Raw genomic sequence first — 15,522 nt, forward strand, 5'->3', positions numbered from 1 at the left:
GTAAAGTATCGGGCTATTTTGGACAGATATGGAAAAAGTTTTACAAAAGGAAATATGAAAGTCTAGGCATTTACAGAGCTTATGACTTAACATTAACATACAAAGACACATACTACAAAATAAACGTAATCTTAACTCTATAAGGCCAAAGCCCTGTGTTGAGTTGGGATATAACATAATTAAAAGTGAAAGCATGCATATTATTAGAGAATACCAAAAACAACAATTATTACAAAAACATAAGTTTTAATAAATATTTTGTCAATCCAATTAATAGTTAATAAATCTATTCAATGTCTCGCAGCAGTCTTTTACAGTGGTATCTTCCCTTGGACAAAATCAAAACTTGTACACTTTTCCGAAAAATGACCTCCATTTTGGAGAACTTAACATGATCATCCAGGACATTGAACACATTGGTTGGTTTATGTGGCCACTTTAATCGGCATTCTGCCAATGTTTGAATATGCATATTTTCTTTAATTATTCCGTCTGTTGCATCGTGGTATTTCTATTTAATCATTCATCATCATCGTTCCCTTTCCGCACCTAATGGTGCATAGGGAACTGCATTGGTACACCAATCGCAGCGTATTTTGAACATTTTTGTTACATGAAGGAAAGATGATCAGTCTTACACTTCAGGTACCAGTCCCGGGATTATGAAATATTCTAGCGTGAAAACACCCTTTTAAATAAATATTTCACATCAACCATGCCAGGAATCGAACCTGAAACCTCTTGCATGGCAGGCTAACGCGCTGACTATTACACTACCAGGCCGATCGTTTAGCACATTTATGCGTGTAAACGTATAATTTCCAAATGTAAAGCAAATCATAGTTTATTCATAATTTTGATCGGTACATACATCATTTGATAAATGATTTGTTTTCAATATTGTTGGTTCTCCTTTGTGCTGCTGCGGATATCCTAATCAGTCTTTTGAACACATCCTGTGGTCTTGTCCTTTTCTCCTCTCAAGAGATCTACCTTTAACATCAATATTTCACGTCTACCCTACCAGGAGTCGAATCCAGGACCTCAAGCTTGCTAGGTGAACACTACGATGAACATATCACCTCTTCCGTTCTTATTCAGGATTTTTACCTGAGACTAGCCATCAATTTTGACTATATTATAGGTAATCCTTGATCACTGGACTAAGCAGTTTTAATCGAGTCATGGTAAATTTAGTGACAAACTATTTGTTTTTAATAATGTTGATTCCCCTTAGTGGTGCTGCGGATATCATAATAAATTTTTAGAACATATCCTGAGGTCTTGTCCCTTTTTTCTCCTCATGATTACCAAATGGAGCTTCTCGCTACTATCCGTGGCCCTGTTATAGGTCCTGTAGGATATACAGATCTGGTGGCTTCCAAAAAGAATTTCAAGGAATCAAAAAAGTTTTGTAATCATTTCGGCGAATCGATTATGTCCAATCAATTTAATACCAGCCAGAGAAGAATTCGCTTCCCTCTTTTCTCGATCTAATGATACTATGTACTTCTGGATTATTTTCTTTCAGCACAAAAATGCTAAGGCTGCCAGATTACAGAGAGTTCTTTCGGACAGTTTTTCTCGTTCAGCGACTAGAATTTTTTTTGTGTATGTGGGCACCGCCAAGGAACAAGCTATGTGTCCTTAAAAACCTGAATTTTCCCCTTAAATAAGTATCAAAAGGACACTTGACTTTTGAACTGGAATTCTAATTTATAATTCAAATAAAATCAAGTTTTTTGTTCGCAGAATTCCCTTTGGTCCATGCTGGAATTGTCAAAATCCTGTTTTCGATGGAAGAATCATCTCAAAACTTGTATGTTGTGACCCTTCAATTTAAGTCTCGTGGCTCATATTAACCCGTACGAATTTAAATCTATTTTATACTGACCGTGAGGTCACAGCCTCCCTGATACATGATCCTTGACCAGTAAGTGACCTTTGAGGGAGATAATTTTTATTGAAAAGAAAATCCGGTTTTAACATTGATGTGTACCTTGTATGTTTTGTCTACCTTTATATCATTTAACAATAAAATTTTGAGTCCGTCCAAACCCCTGCAGACAAGGACTGGATTCAACTCCCTGGGGAGCTGTTGACATCAACATACTACAACAGAGATGAAGAACATTTAAGAGAAGGTTATATAGAAGTCTAGGTATCTACAGGGCTTATGACCTGTCATTGGCTGGTTTAAGTGGCCACTTTACACACTGTGTAACATTTACCATTCTGCCCATATTTGCCCATATTTCAATTTCTTCACCTGTTAATGTTTGTGAAGTTAGAGATCTGAAACTTTTATTTATGCGGGTGAGATTCATCTAATTGAATTATTTCACCTTCATACTAGGCAAAGCCTGAAAATTTTATTTTTTCAATTTATATACTTCTTCATGGACCAGGTGGATTAATCACCAATATTTTGGGTCCGTCCAAACCCCTGCAGACAAGGACTGGATTCAACTCCTTGGAGAGCTGTTAACATTAACATACTACAACAGAGATAAAAAACATTTAAGATAAGGTAATATAGAAGTCTAGGTATTTACAAGGCTAATGACCTGTCACGTGAATGTTACACAGTGTGTAAAGTGTCCACTTAAACCGGCCAATGACAGGTCATAAGCCCTGTAGATGCCTAGACTTTTATATTACCTTCTCTTAAATGTTCTTTATCTCTGTTGTGGTATGTTAATTTATATCATTTGTTTGTTTTTTTAGTTGCAGTTATACTATCATTTTTATTTATTAATTAATTAAACACATAATCAATAAAGAAGCTCAGTGCTGGCAAAAATTGGACATAAACAATGTTTTTTTTTGCATGCGGTAAAAATAAGAGCATCCAATTTTACAGTAAAGTATTATGAAAATGCATTTAAAAACCAATAAAAATAGTTATAATAAAAATGAACTACTTTTAACATCACAGGTGATGAATGAACAATTCAATTCATTTATTTATATATAACATATGCATTACAAACATGCATTCAATGCAAACATATTATTTTTTTAAATACATGAAAGAGACTTATGTAAAGGTAGTAGGAGAATCCTGCTCCAGAAAACCCTTTCGGATACATGGAACAGATCAATATCCAGAGCGATATTGTTCAGCATAGCGGTAGCTCTTCCAACAGGCATAACCATCGGCAAGTTGGTCCTGTATATCGGAATATGAAACAATCCATGCTGACGCTGTTTTTGGTAATTGTCAGGAACATTCAAACCAATGGTCATGATAATCTCAGGATTATCGACAATACCGCGCAACAATCGATAAAAATGTGTAGTCAAATACACATTCCTTCTAGCCTCTAAACTGTTGTAGCAAAGCAACAATAACCAATCAATTATATAATTGTATGTGTTGTGGTAGATTTACGGTTTCGATGACTAGGCAAATTTATATAGAGACAAAATAATAAAGAAAATAATAAATTATTGTAGTTGGTAAGGAAAAAAAATATCAATATAATATGTTAAACACATACAACACATAACTCATACAATTTTTTTTTCCAAAAGAAAACAGAATTAAAGTGCAAACAATATTGTGAGTCTAAAAGCTTTCGCGACATCTTCAAGACTCTTACCTTTATGAAAGAGTTCAGTGTATTTATACAAAAAAAAAAGTTAATGATCCTTGAGGTAAAAATAATTTTATTTAATTTACTATTATACAATTTTTTATTCTCTATCCTTACCTCTGTTTTGTATGAATACACTGAACTCCTTAATAAATACATCAGTCTCGAAGATGTCGCGAAAGTAATGAAACCGGTCACTGGATATTCCAAATTTGTGGAATAAAGTATCACTCGTCTTTTATTTCTAAAATAAACATAAATGTACTATCATTATTAAAAAAAATATTATTTGTCGTTGAAAATTCTTTATAGGTTGAAATTACCGCATTTGGTTCAAAAGTACTGATGTTTTGAAAATCGCGGAAAAAGGAACTTCAGCCCTATTGAAAATTTAATACAATAAAGTTTTCTTGATTAGGAGCATTAAATCGTACTGCAAAGTTTCTTAAAAATATAAGAAAAATATAATAAAAAATATTTCAATAAAAAATCACTACTTTGAACGACCTCACTGGTTCATAGAAATCAACCAACGATATGAGAGCTGTAAAGAATATCCGGTTTGCTTACAGTAAACGAACCAATCGGATAAACTGAAGAAGAACCTCTGACGTCACACGCGGAGTTATTTCAGAAATTTAATTTAATTTTAACTTAAAAAAATCGTAAAGCTGATAATACGATATATATAAAAAAATATTACAATTTTTTGGCTTAGTTAAATAGTGTATTTACATTTTTTTGTTTGTTTATTCGGAAAAACAACATTATATAAGAAAAAATAAAGCCAAATTAGTTTTCCACATAAATACAATTATAAATTAATACATAGAAGTACATGTGTGCGAGTTTTTGTATGTGAGGATGCTTGGGTAAGTGAGTGGAGTGTAATTTTTGGTAGGTATGTGAATATCTGTATGAGGGCAGGTTTATGGGCAGGGTGAGTGTGTGCTTAATATGAGTGAATAGAAACATCTAAAATCTCAAATCTAAAGTAAAATTATTTTTTTTTATAAAGAAACAGAACTTTTTTCAATTGATAGTTTTTTTAAATTTTTATTTTAAAAGCGGGTTTAAGACAGTTAAATATATCTATGCGATTAAAAAAAATATATCTAATTACGCGCCAAGCGAATCGGAACAGAGTTCTAATAATGAATAAAATAATAATAAAAAAAATATATATATAAAAAAATAAATAAATAAAATAAATAAAATGAATAAAATAAATAAAATGAATAAAATGAATAAAGTGAATGAAGTGAATGAAGTGAATGAAGTGAATGAAGTGAATGAAGTGAATGAAGTGAATGAAGTGAATGAAGTGAATGAAGTGAATGAAGTGAATGAAGTGAATGAAGTGAATGAAGTGAATGAAGTGAATGAAGTGAATGAAGTGAATGAAGTGAATGAAGTGAATGAAGTGAATGAAGTGAATGAAGTGAATGAAGTGAATGAAGTGAATGAAGTGAATGAAGTGAATGAAGTGAATGAAGTGAATGAAGTGAATGAAGTGAATGAAGTGAATGAAGTGAATGAAGTGAATGAAGTGAATGAAGTGAATGAAGTGAATGAAGTGAATGAAGTGAATGAAGTGAATGAAGTGAATGAAGTGAATGAAGTGAATGAAGTGAATGAAGTGAATGAAGTGAATGAAGTGAATGAAGTGAATGAAGTGAATGAAGTGAATGAAGTGAATGAAGTGAATGAAGTGAATGAAGTGAATGAAGTGAATGAAGTGAATGAAATGAATAAAATGATTTAAAAAAAAATAAAAAAAAAATAAGTAAAATATAAAAAAAGAAACTGAACTTGTTCATTACAAAATGTTGTTTCCTGAACAATTCGTTAAGTGTGACTCCAGTGGTATCCTCTAAGGTACAGATATGTGTACTGTGTTACTATTGTTAGTTACATTTGAATTTTATTTCTTGGTTTGAATTTATATTAATTAATTAAAAAATTAAATATTCTCATTTTAGCCACACTTGAATCTAGATTAATAACAAATATAAGCATATATATAATCTTGCACGTGTAATACCGCCATTGCATATGGTAAACAATTATGATCAAACCCCTTTTGCAATTATTTAGGCATGACATTAAATATTGAAAATGATCATCCAGTTTTATCTCATAGAATAACACCATCTAAGACCTTATAATCACAGTGATAAATTCCTCTTTCCTACTTTAGTTAGTTTCTCCGGTTTTAATTCCCAGAGGGGTAGCAAACTGTACCCCAACCAACCCCTAACAGGAAAACCTTAGATACCTCTCCGAAGGGTTAACTTAAGGGAAGAAAGGATGTAATGTAAGGTGGAGACAATAATATTGCAAAATAAAAAGATTTGCGTTTTTGGAAAGGCAATGCTATCTTCATAAGTTACAAACAATTAAGATCAATGACGCACTGTTTAAAAGATGCGGTAAAAGCGCATAGTACGTAGATAGCAATTCGATTGGGGAATGATTGCCTTTCTTGCCTTAATTATCTATAAGACCGCTCGGTTGATGTATTCCTACACCAAAGAGAGTTATAAGAAAGATAAATAATTAGATCTTTATTTGTTGCAACAGAGAGAAAAAAAAAGAAAAGGCGATATGGAAGTTACAGGGTTAATGACCTGCCATTGGCTGATTTAAGTAGCCATTTTACACACTGCGAACAATCACTATTCTGTCTTTATTAATACATCCACATTTACTCAATATTTCCATCTGTTGATTTTTGTGAAGTAAAAGAGCTGAAACCTTAATCGTGTGGGGAAGATTTATTCAGGTGACCCAATTCAACTACTAGGCAACGCTAGAGAACTATTTTCGTTAGTCTAATCAAAAATGTTTTGAGTATATTCAAATGTTTTTAGACAGGTTAGATTTTTTATCTAGTCATTTAGATCTAAAATAACTCCCTAGGGAGGAAACCCAGCTTGTCTACAATCATTTGAACATACTCAAAACACTGTTGTTAAAAAGAAACAACTTTAATCAAGAAGAAAATTCAGCAACTTAAACTTAAATAAAAATTTTGTTGTAATTTTGATAATAATAAATTATTTTTATTTGTGAAATTCACGACGGTATAAAATACAACTATTCCATTACAAAACCGGAGTGAGGTAATCATTCCCAGAATTTAAATCAAGTAATTTCAGGGAAATAGAAATGGTGGCACAGGGGTCAATCTATCCGGGGCGGGCATTTATCCCGGCCATAATATTATCCCGAGCATAATATAATCCCGGGCATAATATAATCCCGAGCAAAATATAACCCCAAGAAGGGGCCGGGCCGTTTTTCCGTCGGGTTTAATACGCAAAATAACAAAGAGACAAGGGTTAACATCCCTCGCCCTTGTGGCGAGAAACTGAGGACTGTTACATATTTATACATACTTATATGTAAGGGATGTAATAGAGATGGCAAAATTCGCTTTTCCTCTATAAATATAACACACATATCTTTTCGGCTATATATAAATGTAAATTCTTTCTGAAATAAATTATATATTCAATTTTGAAAAAATTAATGAACATAAAATACAAAATACATAAACGAAAAACGAAAAACGTAAAAACAACAGATAACATGACATATTATTTAACGCTTTATAACCCCTTTCGTGTGAGCAAACTACTCATGTTTAGAGAACGAGTTTGTTTCACTTTTTTTTTTTCATATTTCTTATTATAGATTTTGGATTTCTTTTTTGACATTTGAAAATATAGGTTAGTAAAATTATAAATACGTATTTATTAAACAAGTTTTATTATTTGAATGGAAAATAAATATAATTAAAATTAATACACTTTTAAAAAACAAGCATATGATATATTTTTGTTATTTATACATTGGATTTTGCATGGATTTTGCATGGAAATACCAATAAGCAAAATAAATAACAATGCTTTCAAGATATAAGTGAAAACAAATAATAAGACTAGAAAAAAGCTGATTAATGCGTCCAATACGTCAGAGTATAATTTATACGCGTGAAGTCATTTATTTTCTTCTTTTATTGAAAAAAAGTCATTTTATGTTGTAATGTAATGTTGTTTTTTATATTTAATTATTTGAGTAAAAGAACACGTAAGGTACCCAAATAATGTTAATATTAAATAATGTGAAAATAAAAGATTAAAAAAAGACAACTTGGAAATCTTAGAAATGAAAAAAAACGATTAATAATCTATGTATATTAAGTCCTTTTTGTTTATTCTCACATGTAAAAATATTTTTTTAAAAATATATTGTTTAGTGTCCTCGGCACAGGTCAAGTCAAACCACAGTCAAGTAATATTATTTTTATTTTTAATCTTTGTTTATAATGAAAAAAAATGAATTAATAAATAAATTATAAATGACCAAATAAACAATATTTCCACTCCTGTCTAGTTTAGAGCGTATCCATCTCACATTATCGTCCTTGCAACATAAAAAGACTTGATTTATCAGTTCTATACACAGCATAATACTGATATAATAAAAAAGGGTAATATTATTTTTTAATTAATAGCATTATACATACATTTATTAGGGACAGAGATACAGTTTATAGCGACACAATTAGGAACGACCCATACCTGTGAACTTGCTCCGATTCGCTAGAAATTCCGTGTTGAGTCAGGGCGGGTATAATTCATTAGTTAAGTGTACCTTGATAAAGAAGCTAGAATACCTTCGAAACCGGTCGGTAATAAAAAAAGTGATTAAAAACACGGTTGTTATTATTTATTTTTTTATCCGTTTTTAATTTATAATTACGAATCGTCATTGTTCCGGCACAAGTCACTGACCTAAAAATATTTTTTTTAGAAATTGCATTTGAAAGTTAGGAGACCAAGGAGAAGTCAGATTTTTATGTTTTATAAGTTTTGTGTGCACAACACAATTTATTCATGTCTTTTTACTAAAATTGGTAATTTTTCCATCTGATACAATGAAAAATATCTGAAAGGTTTTTAACGAGGCAAGGTGACTAAAATTTGGTTAACTTTTGCTTGTTTATAATCTTTACAATGCAAGTTATGAGTTAGTGAATGGGAGGAAATATTAGAAATCATAATTTTAATGTTGTGGTTAAAAAATATTTTTTATTTGAAGAAATAATTTTTTGAAGACATAATTTTTTGTATGTTTTTTTTAGTAAGGACACCAATTAAACCAACATGCAAAACTTACTATACACCTTCACCATAGTTGTTGCACAAAAATATAAAACCAACACGATATGCCTTTTAATAATCACATGCACTGATTAGGACAAACATGCACTGAATAAATTATGAAAATATTATTAATGCTTTAAATATTAATTATGTGTATTTTTCTGTAAAAAAATAATATAATAATTATATATTATGACCACCCTGCCAGGGATGGAACTCAGAGCCTCAAAGATGGTAGGCGAACAAATATTAGTAGATACAGAAAAAAATATAAAACGATAATAATTTTCAAGTCACACAAAACAATCAATTAAAAACACTATAAAAAATACAAAAACAAAAATGTATATTTAAAAATTATATTTTTAACTACCGTAATTCGTACAACTGTTGGTTTATGTAGGTTATGTCTTATTAGGGTAGAATTCTGATTTCTCGGGTTATGAAATGATAAGGGAAGACAAACCCCCCCCAAGAAAAGGGATACATAGGTTGATATAGGTACTAAAGTTTCGGAGGCGTTGGATGTTGACAATTCATCTGGAATTATCTGAGGATGCAGATAACAATAAAAGCGGTGCGCAATCCTAATAATAATTATTATCAAATGGCGCGAATGACTTGCTTTGCTAGTTGCTAAATATCCTATGGACAGGATGTCCCGAAAATAATTTATTTGCATTTTTATTACAAATGAGTCAGGATTTTAACAAGATGCACATAAAACGACCCTTGCAATTTTTAAAATAATGCGCTACGATATCAAACTAAAGTGGAAAAAATATCCAATATCTCCAGATATTTCCGTCAGCAGTCAGCTTTTATGCATCCTTCCAAGATGCGCGTTCCATAGCTGTGTCCCGTCCCGTATTTGTTAAAAACATATATATATGTGCGTTATTATATTTTATGCAAATACTTTGATTTCGGGGCCATTTTCAACGAGTTGTAAATAACTCACTATGAGAAAATGGAAATCAAGTTGGGGTAGAATGGTCTTCGAACCTTGAACCTCTGATCAACGAGTTCACGACGTTAGCCACGATACCACAACTCTATTAAAAATATTTTTAAAATTCGCACAGGTGAAGAACTTATTAATATACATATTTTGAAGTCCTCGCATTGGGTATCTATTGAAATATTGTCCGAATACATAGAAATAAAATGTCCCAACAAAGATAAAAAATTACTGAATATTTCAAAAGATGGGGAAGATTTTTGATGAGAGAACGTGGAAGATTAGCCGTTTTCTAGGACTATGACACGCCATTGGCTTAATTAAGAAATTAATTTACACTCTTATCATACTAATGATTTTTGTCTATCGGGACTGACGACTATTATACTTCTGTGTTTTCAATCTTATCAAAACCATGGAAGAATATTTTGAACTCAATGAAGATCTTCAGCCCTAGGGGAAATTGGATACGAAAACTATTTTGTTATCCACGGTAAAAATTAGAGCATCAAATTGTACGGCAAAGTTTCTTGAAAATATTTGGAAAAAAAAAACACTTTGAACGACGTCACGAGTTCATATGAATCAACCAATAATAAGAGAGTCATGAAAGATTTCCGGTTTACGGTGAGTGAACGGACCAATCGACAAAACTGACTGGGAAGAAGCGGAAGAGAGTTTTAGACGTCATACGCGCATTCATTTCATAAATACAAAACTTTAAAAAATCATCGCGCTGATAACACAATACCTAGGTATACATAAAAATGAAAAAAAACATTGGCTTAGTCTAGTAAACAAATAAATTAACAGATGAATAAAAAACCACTGGACTTCCTCACTACTCTCAATTATTATCTAAAAAAAAGGAGAGTAAAGATGGACCTTCGTTTTGTACTGCAGAGATTGACGCTATCATCTACCATGCTTTATGGTTCTTGATTAGATTACTTACAAGAATAATTTAATGAATACGTTTTAAAAGTAGCATTACAATTATGGATTAGCGTTTTACTCGTAGTTATTTGGTCAGAGAAACAGTATCAGTTACCGTTTCATAAATTAAAATGTTTCTAAAATAACAGTTTCGAGCAGTATGAAAAAAAATAAATCCTATCGACACCCACTGTTCACGGTTTCTTTTACGTATGTATATTCAGTTATTATATAACCCTGAAGAGGGCAACGTGAGTTGCCGAAACTCGTCGGTTGTGACAATAAAAAAAAAGTGGTTCATAGAACCAAATAATTTTATTTATACCTTTAAAAAATTAAAAATATGACTATAATGTTACACAGCGTGTAAAGTTATCATTAAAAACAATAATTTGTAAATAAGCAATGTAAATGCATAGATTTCTACATTTACTCTTTTAAAACTTCTCCATCTGATTGCGCCACTTGCCCGTTAGCAGTTGCACGGTAGAAAATTGCTGATTCGCGGAATTTGTTCACTTTGCTACAGATCCCTCAATACAATGATTGCAATTCCTACCTTATTCTGGGTTCTGGCACCTCTATTGCTCGTACTTCTGTCGCGGCAGTCAGGATCCGATCCAGCCTTGTTGTCAGGAAGGAGGGGCACTTGACGAATTATACACACAGTAGATTTAATACTTATTGATGGCAAAATATATTTTTGCGATCACAATGACAATATGAAAAATCACATGTGCACACGGTCGGTTCAGTCGTTGTTCTGGCGCCGGAACAATATAGGTACCCACGGTAGGAAAAATGCAACATCTTAACCAGGGTCCCGTAGGTAGTAAACAAATCCGAACGCCTCATCCTAGCAAATGTGCTAGGTATATAATATATATCTATGTGTGTACATGTGGCGTAACCACCATCTCTGTCAAAATGTTTTCATAAACTACCTATTGGGTAAAATTCAGTACCAGTCTAGAAAGATTTGGGCATAATCATAATTTAGTTGATGCTCGGAGAAGTTTATTTAAGTTTTGCTTGTTAGTTAGTTCTGAACAGATAGGATTACATAGGAAGATAGCTTACCACACTTATAATAATATTGTATAAACATAAGTTAAAACATCAATTTCATTTGTTATTTAATCTAATTAATTTGGTATAAATTTGATAAAAACACATATGAAAAAAACATAAGGGATTTGTATAATTAACAGTTAGGATTTTTGCATTTTTAAATGCTGTTTTTTCAAATTTGTAGTATTAAAAAAAAAATATCTGACCGAAAATATGATCAAATGTGGAAGTTTAGACATTTATGCTTATGACCTGTTATTGGCTGGTTTAAGTTGTCAAGTGGTTTGAGTGGTCGACCTTGTGGTGTAATGGTCAGCGCATTTGACTACCATGCAAGAGGTCTCAGGTACGATTCCCGACATGGCTGATTTAAAATATTAATTTAAAATGATGTTTTTTAACAATAATTTTTCATAGTCCCTCGACTGGCAACTGAATCGTAAGACTAATCATTCTACCTTCATGTAACAAAAATGATCAAGATTTGCCGCGATTGCTGTATCAATGCAGTGTCCTATGCACCTTAAGGTGTGAAAAGAGATTGATGAAGACGATGAAGTAGTCACTTTACACTCGGCGTAACATTCACCTATTCGCGTACGTTTGAATATCCATATTTCTTCAGTTCTTCCATCTGTTGATTTCAGTGAAGTTAAAGAGCTCAAATCTTTATGGTTGTGAAGAGATTTATATGATTAAATTATTTCACAGACTAGACAATGCATATAATCAATTGTCTATTAACATATTACAACAGAGATGAAGAACATTTAAGAGAAGGTAATATAGAAGTCTAGGCATCTACAGGGCTTATGACCTGTCAATGGCTGGTTTAAGTGGCCACTTTACACACTGTGTAACATTCACCATTCTGCCTATATTTGAACATCTATAGCCCTTCAATTCTTTCATCTGTTGATATTTGTGAAGTTAAAGAGACGAAACCTTTATTTATGCGGGTGAGATTCATCTAATTGAATTATTTCACCTACATACTAGGCAACGCCTGAAAATGTTATTTTATTGAGTCGAATCCAATCCTTGTCTACAAAAATTTGGACAAACTCAAAATATTGTTGATCAATTGTCCAATTAAACTTTTTCTCCGACTAGTTGGTACAAGCCGATGCCTAGGCTTCCACATTCCCTTCTCTAAAATGTTCTTCATCCGTGTTGTAATTTGATAATCTTCATCACTTCGTAGGGGGGTGAAAACTAGTCTTTTGTCTAAAAAAATTTTAACAAACTCAACATATTGTAATAATCTAATGTATTTCTAAAAAAAATTACTTGAAATTTTTATGTAGTTCTGTGGCATGATGGGTCCAAAAGGGCCAATGTCGTTAAACACAACATTACGTATTTTGTCGTATTGAACAGACTTCATGAACTCGTTAATAGTTATTCCCACGTATCGGATAAATTTAGTGTAAGGTATTGTTCCTATAGAACAAACCTTTTGAATTTTTTCGAAGATGGTGAATGGTCATTTTATTTATTTATTTATAAATTTCATAATATATACAATTGTTTGTCCACTTTGCCCAGCTGTATGAAACCGTACTTACGATTTTCTTGTTATATTACTTTAAAATATTTTATTATTTCATTTGTTTTTTCATTTATTCTTAAATTGTCAAAACTTTCTACTGTATATTTTGTATAATTTTTAGGTTATTTTTTTAAAAATAAATCTTGTATAATTTTGAGGTTAAAATTTTATAAATCTTGGGTAAAAGAAAATTGATGTTTTTTAAAAAAAAAACACTAAGCCAAATTTGTTGGTATTATAAATTTTTGTAGAAAGCAGATTTGCCGTTTATGTTGATAAAATAAAAAATAAATAAAATTACTGCAGATTAATTTTACAGGTATTTTGTGACGTTATAAAAATCTGTTTAAGGTGACGTAAACTCTTAACAAAATGTTGGCAAGGAAAAAAACTCACATTGGCTCTTTTAGACCCAAGACCCAGAATTATGTTTTATTGTATTTTTAATAAGATATATCTTGCAATTTAATGTAATGGGATTGTCTAGTTTCTAGAATTTCATAGCTAAGAATTAACTTATACAGAGCTGTAGTTTATTTTGTTGATATTAGACATAGAAAAAAATTAAAAAACTTAAAAAAGTCGTTTTCCTAGTTAAAAATTGCTATTTTCAAGATGCAGGGCCTATAGTAAGAACAAAATATGTGTATTACAGGATTTGTAAAGTTTGTTTAAAAAAATATATAATTAAGAGTAAGCCCAGCCCATTGATGGACTCTATTTTTTTTTATTAAGTATAATGTACAATTTAATGTTTAATTAAAAAATGATATATTGGTTTAATCGGGTGCAATAAGGTCAATTCAATGTTCTGTTCAAAACAGCTGGACCGTTTTCACACAAAAAACTGTAATACTTCTTCTGAAAATGTCAATAAGATCATCAAAATGGCATTTCTTAATTTACAGAAAACACCCATAGCACTAACAAAAATCTGACGGTACTTAAAAAATCATTTTAACTGGTCAAATACATAATTACTCACACATATACTATATCATTCTCATACTAGGCAACGCCTGAAAACAATTAGATATTTTTTAAACTTCTTCTTGGACCAGTTGGTTGTATTACAATATTTTGAGTTTGTCCAAATAATTAGATCAGATATTTTCACAACAATAAAGGTTTCGGCACTTTAATTTCAGTTAAATTAACAGAAAGAATTGAAGAAATATGGATGTTTAAACAAAGGCAAAATGATGAATGTTACACAAAGTGTGAAGTGGCAACTTAAACCAGCCAATGACAAGTCATAAGCCCTCTAAATGCCTAGACTTACATATTCCCTTCTCTAAAATGTTTTCCATCCTTGTTGCGATTTGTTTATTAGGTTCTTGTTTGATTTAAAAAACTAATGTATTCTTGTTTATTATTTGTCAAAGTCAAAAACATTCCAACTGTTGGGTAGATTTGATTATTCACTCTTTCCAAAAAGATTCTATGATATCAGTTTCACTTTTCTATGGCTGGCTGCTTTTTGCATAATTTCGTTCAATTGTACAGCGCTCTTGAAGTGATTACTTACGAAAACGGTAAAATAAAAATTGTAGAAATTTTATTATTAATAAGAACAAATTATTTTTGTTAGTAATATGCGCCAAACTTTTGGAAGGAAATAAAAAAAAATAAATACATTTTTTTTAATAATGGAAAGCCATTAATCGTAAGATATATATTATAAAAAAATAAAAAAAAATTAATTAGAGATTTTCTCGAAATCAGTCACATAAAATATCATTAAATAAACCGTAAAATAAGTAATATTACATATCTTATATTATTATAAATATGAAAATAAATGAACAGTTGAAAACAGAACAGTTATGTCGGTCGCACAGTTATGAATTGTATTTATTTGTATGGTTCTACGACAATATTCAGTCAAGTGATTAAAAATAATCAATAGAATGCAATTTAAAGTTAGGGGTGCTTTGATTTTGATAAACAGGCTTTCCATGGAGATATTAAGGGTAGGTTAGTTGAGAGAAGAAGTTAGAGTGAAGTGGTTATGGTGGGGCGCAAGATGGCGAGGATTGTGTGGTTGGTGGTTGGTAGGCAGGCACTAGTTTCGAGGGGGTGAACTTCCTAAAACCTGCGCTAGAAATTAAGATGAATAAGGGAGGAATTAAAGACTCAAAATAAAATGACCAAATATTTATTTTTAAAAAGTAATCTAGCAATTAAAATACAACCAGCCAAACTATACGTTCTGTCATACACAACACT

The sequence above is a fragment of the Micrasema longulum genome, unplaced genomic scaffold (assembly GCF_059751315.1).
Source record: "Micrasema longulum isolate JH-2025_06_02 unplaced genomic scaffold, ASM5975131v1 h1tg000472l, whole genome shotgun sequence".
Classification (NCBI taxonomy): domain Eukaryota; kingdom Metazoa; phylum Arthropoda; class Insecta; order Trichoptera; family Brachycentridae; genus Micrasema; species Micrasema longulum.